This window comes from Oryx dammah, unplaced genomic scaffold, assembly GCF_014754425.2.
Source record: "Oryx dammah isolate SB20612 unplaced genomic scaffold, SCBI_Odam_1.1 HiC_scaffold_2, whole genome shotgun sequence".
Lineage (NCBI taxonomy): Eukaryota > Metazoa > Chordata > Mammalia > Artiodactyla > Bovidae > Oryx > Oryx dammah.
This window is the reverse complement of record NW_024070186.1, coordinates 22,789,765-22,795,764: the sequence shown is the minus strand read 5'-3', so window position 1 is coordinate 22,795,764 and position 6,000 is coordinate 22,789,765. Positions and strand designations below refer to the sequence as shown.

Here is a 6,000-nt window from a genome sequence, read left to right as displayed (position 1 = left end):
CCCCACCATCCCTGCCCCACCATCCCTGCCCCACCATCCCTGCCCCAGCCTCCTCATAAAGAGAAGCACTGTTTCTATCTACATTAGAACTTCTCCTGCCCCAAAATCCTTAGAGAAAGAGAAAGATGTCCACCCTGGAACTCTCGCAGGGCTTGCCCCCATCGCCTCTGGTTTGGGAATGCCTGCCTCCTTCTGAATTTAGTCTTCTTGGGCTACACAATCCAGCCTTCAAGTATTTTAGGTTTTTCAATTTCACATTTTATCTTGTCCACTTGGGCTTTTACTGTTTTTTCACAGTAATTGTTATCACTATCTTTTATCTTTAAACTTTTTTCACTTGCACTAATTCTTTCTGGCAATTAGTTCCCTGGTTTTACCATTTTACTATCATTTAAAAAATTCCATATCTTCTTAATTCTAATACTTTTTCTTCATTTTAAAAATCAGTCCTTCCGCTGAAGGCTTATCTGATCTCTCTGCTCCTATTTCCCAGCCGCGGGAGCAGCCAGCCGGCACAGATGTTCGGAGGTGGGCAGGCCGGGAGTGCCAGGAGAAGAGGAGGCAGCAGGCGGGGTAGGGGGCACACTGCAAACAGTCAGACACAATAAATAAATGAAAAGCAACTACTACCGAGAAGTGCTGGTGAAGAAGTGCTTGGGCCCTGGTCTCCTGTCTCTAAGTGGAATAACCTGGGTCACTTTTGGCCTGTGATCAGAGAGCTCAGCCCCCATGATCTGAAAAGTTAACCCTGAGCATCTCCTCCTCCACTGCATCAAGGCAGCCAGTTGCCAGTCTAAGGGGAGGGTAGCTGGAAGGATGGAGGGAAGGAAGGAAAGGAAGGGGGAGGGACAAAGGGAGGGAGGAGTATTCTGAGCCCTCCTGGTAGATAAGCCTCCCTGGAACAGGGAGGCGTTGCCACTGTCCCCAGACTGCAGAAAGGCCGTGGTACAGTGGCAGGCACATGGCCACCTGCTCTCTACATCTGAGCCCCCTTCCTAGACGGATGCTCACTCCATTTCCCAGGTCCTGTCCAGCTGGGACCACGAGAGGAAAGGCAGTGAGGTGTCACCTCCAGGCTGGGAAGGTAAGACCGAGTGGACTCCTCCTCCACCAGCACCAGTCCCGCCACTGGCCTCCGGGGACGGTGATGCGAGGAGGAAACACACATTTATCTTGTCAGTTAACAGGTTTGGAGTCAGCTGTTACGGCAATTAGCGGACACCGGCCAAATCAGACACTGTCACCAGAGGTGTCCACCTGTCCTCGAGCTGTGCCCACCCCGGTGAGGCTCAGAGCAGGAGGTGGGGAAGGCAAGGCCGGGTTGGAGACGGAGGCAAGAGTGTCTGTTACACAGAAACCCCCATTAGAGCAGAGAGGACAGAACGGGGCTGCAGGAGCTCGGGGCAGGGCAGCCGCCTTGCCCACAAGCAGGAGGGTCTGAGTCGCTGCGGGAGGCAGGATATGGCTTCAGCTTCTCCAGGAAGAACCCCCAGGCTGCAGCCTTGAAGGAGGAGGGGAAAGAAGGACGCATCTACTGAGTACCCACTACCCACCCAGCACTGCACTAGGCACTGGACAGGCATCATCTCACTCCTTACTGAAGCTCCTACTAGGGGGTCTTAGTCATTCCCATTTTACAGAGGAGCTGACTGTCCAAGGCTTTCTGGGACAGAGCATCTTATGTGCAGTAGCTCCAATTCCTACTCAATAACCTTTCTGCTTAGAGGGCAGGAGGTTGGACCCCATCAACCCCAAATGAAGACAGGGATGCAGTCTTTGAGACCACCCAGCACACACCACTGTACCTCCCTCTGGGCGGGTATCCTGTCTGCCTGCCCCCTGTGCAGAGCACCGAGGCTCAGATAGGAGGACCCAGACCCAGCCCTCAACGTCCAGGAAAAGGAGGGACATACACCCAAGGGAAAACCCCAATTTACCATGGAAATGGTAAGGCAGAGGTGTGTTTCTGCCTCCCCACCTTGCATTCACCGTGTTCAGTTCGGAGCTCACCTCTGCCACCTCTCCTGTTTGGTAGCCCACATACAGGCCCATTTATATCCTGCTCAGACAGCCCCCACTCTGCGCCAATGCTGGCCCCTAAGCATCCTTTGGTGTCTTAAGATTAAATGTGCCCCACCTCCTACTCCACTCTGTTTCCAGCCAGGCTACCTGTTCTCTTCTGCTCCTCGGCCCTCTGCTCAGCCCCCTATTTGCCCTAAGACACAGTCGTGTGAGGAGAGGCCAGATGGGTGGAAGACTCCTGGGGGGCCATATCACTGTTCCCAGTCGCAAGGACCCACCACGGTCAGGTCGCACATCAGAAGCCAAGACATCCCCCACACCTTCTGCTCCTGCCTGTCAGGCTCTTAGGGCGCCAAGGACTTCTCATCTCATTACTCCAGAGTTGAACACAAGTTTCTCACCTGTGGAGTGATGTTCAAAGAAAAGTAAAATCTACCATCGTGGTTTGGGAATCATCCAGAAGTGTGAGATGGTCATCTGGGGGTCCATCCTGTGCCTGGTTATGCCTTTCCTTTCCACATCCTTCCTCCCCATGTGGCCCTTGGCAGAGTCAGGGGCACAGACAGCCCCATAGGCTCAGGTGAGCCAGGAATGGGGCAGAGAGGGACACTTGAGGGACACCTGTTTGAGGAGTAGATGGGTGGGAGCTCAGCCCTGGGGGGAGAGGTATCTGTGAACCAGGCTAGATGTGAAGGCAAGCCCCCGCCTGTCACCCTGCCCTCCCATCCTCTGCTAGGTGGTGGGGTCTTAGACTTGGTCCCCACTATAGGGATGACCATTTGGCCCCCAGAATCAACTGCACCCACTGTTATGGTAGAGGTGGCTTGCATCTCCAGAGTGTGGGCCAGTTCTGGACAGAGCATCTCATGTGCAGCAGCTCCAATTCCTACTCAATAACCTCTGGAGATCTCAGAGGGCAGGAGGGTGGACCCCATCAACCCCATTAGATGGGCTAAGGTGACTTTCCAAGGTTATGGCAGCCAGTCCTCTGCCTCCAGTACCACACCTCTGCTGTTGAAGCACACCTTCAGTGTGAGGCCAAGGAGGGGCCCTGCGTGGACCCTCCACCATGACACGGAAACGAGTGCCACCCAGTATAACTAGAACCCACCACACACATCCACCTCCAGCTCCAGTGCTCTTTCTAGCTGAGCCAAGAGCCACACTGGCCATAAGTCCAAGAAGAGAGCATCAGGGCGTCCAGCCTTTAAGAGATGAAAGTACTGTGCAAACTCCAGAGCGGCCAGATGGACATTCCACACTGAGGACAGCAAGTGCAGGAGCGTGCTCTCCAGCACCCCCGGTTCCCAGGGCCAAAGAGAGAGAGGGCGAGGCAGACTGAGACCCTCAAACTTCATTTTAAAACTTTTTTATTTACAGAAATAGGCAGCCAGCCCACAGGCTAGAGTTTGAAGATTTGATTTTTTTTTAATTGCATTAAAATATTTATCTTGGTTCCTGAGTTTTTGGTGCCCCTTTAAATTTTGCATGCCTCCTCTGATCCTAGCCCCAGTACTGTGCTTCCCTACCCCTACAAACATGAATCCTAGTCTAGCAAGAAGAAATCCTGGAGACAGGATGGGAAAGGGAACAGTGAGCCACAGGCTCTCTCCTTACTTCCCCAGGCTGTGGGATCTTCACTGGGGGTCAGTGACACGGGAAGTCCTGCAGCTGTGATTCCTGGTCGTGATGTCAGCTACTTAACCTCACCCCAGCACACACACCTGTGTATCAACTTTCCAGAGACAACTGAAGCTGACAGGACAGAACCACACCCCGGCAATGTAAAGTCCGTACAAGGTCTTAGTGGGCAGGGTAAAGACTTAGGGATCAGCTTGCTGGAGGAGGTGGCCTGGAGGTCTGCACTAAACAAAAAGAGACATTCTGAAGAAGTGGCAATCCTAACAGCTAAGCAGGTTACCTCATTTATCTTTCACCACAATCTGAAGAGGTAAGGGGTGCCACCCCCACTTACCAGATGAGCACACCAGGCTTAGCAAGGTAAGTAGCCCAGGGCTAGAGATGGAACTCCAATTCAGGCTTGTCTGACTACAGCATTCTCCTAAAGTGCTCCAGAAAACAAAGCAAAATAATTCCATCTGTTAAGGAAGCAATTTGGGGAAAAAAAAAAAAAACTTAAGAGATCAAGGACCAGGTGCAGAAGGTACGGAGGCTCCATCACTTACCTGTTACTGCATTGTGCTGAGTCTCAACTCCCAACCGCCCCTACCCCTCAAAAAACATGTGCTGATAAATAAATATGGTAAAATACTCAACAATTGTTGAAACTGGGTGGTCAGCTATGGATGTTCACTGCACTATGATTTTTCTTTACTTTCAGAAATATTCATAATAAATTGGGAAAAAATAAAATGTCCACAGGTCAAAACTGATATATGACCCCATCAAAAAAAGTCCCTGGCATGAAAATAGCTGAATTAAAAATAGCTACATCAGACAGCTGCAGCAAACGTCTCGTGGCGTTGTGAGAATATAAATTGGTTCAGCCTTTTTGGAGGGTAACTTGCAACATCCATCAAACTTTTAAACAAGACACATTTTATAAAAACTCTTTATTTTCAAATAATAGCAATTACACAAGAAAGTATCATGAATAGACCACCATGTAGCCTGACCCTGAGATACCAATTTTTAATGTTTTGCCACATTTGTTTTTTATTCTCTCTACACATGTATTTTAGAGTATGAGAATATAATTGATTCCATATATGCTTTTGCATTACGTATACATTTATTATAGGACACACACACACTTGTTTGCTTGTTTTCTTCCCAAGTCATCTGAGAACAAGGTGCATACATGAAGAGAAAAAGGATATTCTCTTAAATGTGCTGCTGCTGCTGCTGCTAAGTCACTTCCGTCATGTCCGACTCTGTACGACCCCATAGATGGCAGCCCACCAGGCTCCCCCATCCCTGGGATTCTCCAGGCAAGAACACTGGAGTGGGTTGCCATTGCCTTCTCCAATGCATGAAAGTGAAAAGTGAAAGGGAAGTCGCTCAGTCGTGTCCGACTCCTAGCGACCCCATGGACTGCAGCCCACCAGGCTCCTCCATCCATGGGATTTTCCAGGCAAGAAGTCGCTCAGTCGTGTCCAACCCTTTGCAGCCCTATGGACCATAGCCTGCCAGGCTCCTCTGTCCATGGGACTCACCAAGCAAGAATACCTGAGTGGGGTGCCATGCCCTCCTCCAGGGGACTGTCCCGCGCCAGGGACTGAGCCCATGTCCCCTGCAGCTCCTGCATCACAGGTGGGCCTTCACCGCTAAGCCACCGGGGAAGCCCACCTGACCACAATACAGTTGCTGAATTTGGAAATTTTAACATTGTGATATTTTTATCTAATGAGACCCTTTCCCTTAATTTGGGGAGTTCATTGTCAATTTTCCAAATACCATGATTTAGAACAATCTCTTTGCCAGGATATAGTAAAGGATCATGTGTTATATTTACTTGTCATGTCTCTTTGGTCTTCAGCAATCTGGAGAAATTCCTTTTTTAAAAAATGCTCAAAAAATGATTTGTTAAATTGTTTAAAGGGGCTACTTCCCTGATGCAAGAGTCTTAAAGCCTAGGGCTCGGGTTGAGGCAGATCTGAATTCAGTTCTTTTGAGGCAGGGCCTGAGATTCTGCATTTCCTATAAGCTCCCAGGTAAGGCCCACGCTCTGGCTCGCATACCACATGCTGAGTATGAAGTCAGAGAAGACAGCTGTGAGAACTGCTCCAGACCATTGCAAAAAGCATCCTGGATTCCCTGAGATGAAGCCATGTTGGCAGTGTCAGCTAGGCCCTGGGATTCAGGATGTAGCATAGATGGGAAGCCCTTCCCCACAGGAACATCTCCTGGGCTTTCTGGAGCCAGGAGAGCCAAGACAGAGGGGCACAAGTCACACAAATGGGCTTCTCTGAGGTTCTCCAGCCCAAGTGATTTTGGCCCAGGGAAGGGCAAGCCTGC

The 6,000-nt window shown here is 50.3% G+C and overlaps 1 protein-coding gene across 1 annotated transcript in view; it reads right to left on the bottom strand.

Annotated features, from left to right (window-relative positions):
- Positions 1-6,000, bottom strand: part of EPHB1 (EPH receptor B1) — a 455,697-nt gene that overhangs the window by 431,959 nt on the left and 17,738 nt on the right. The gene's annotated exons all lie outside the window — the stretch shown is intronic.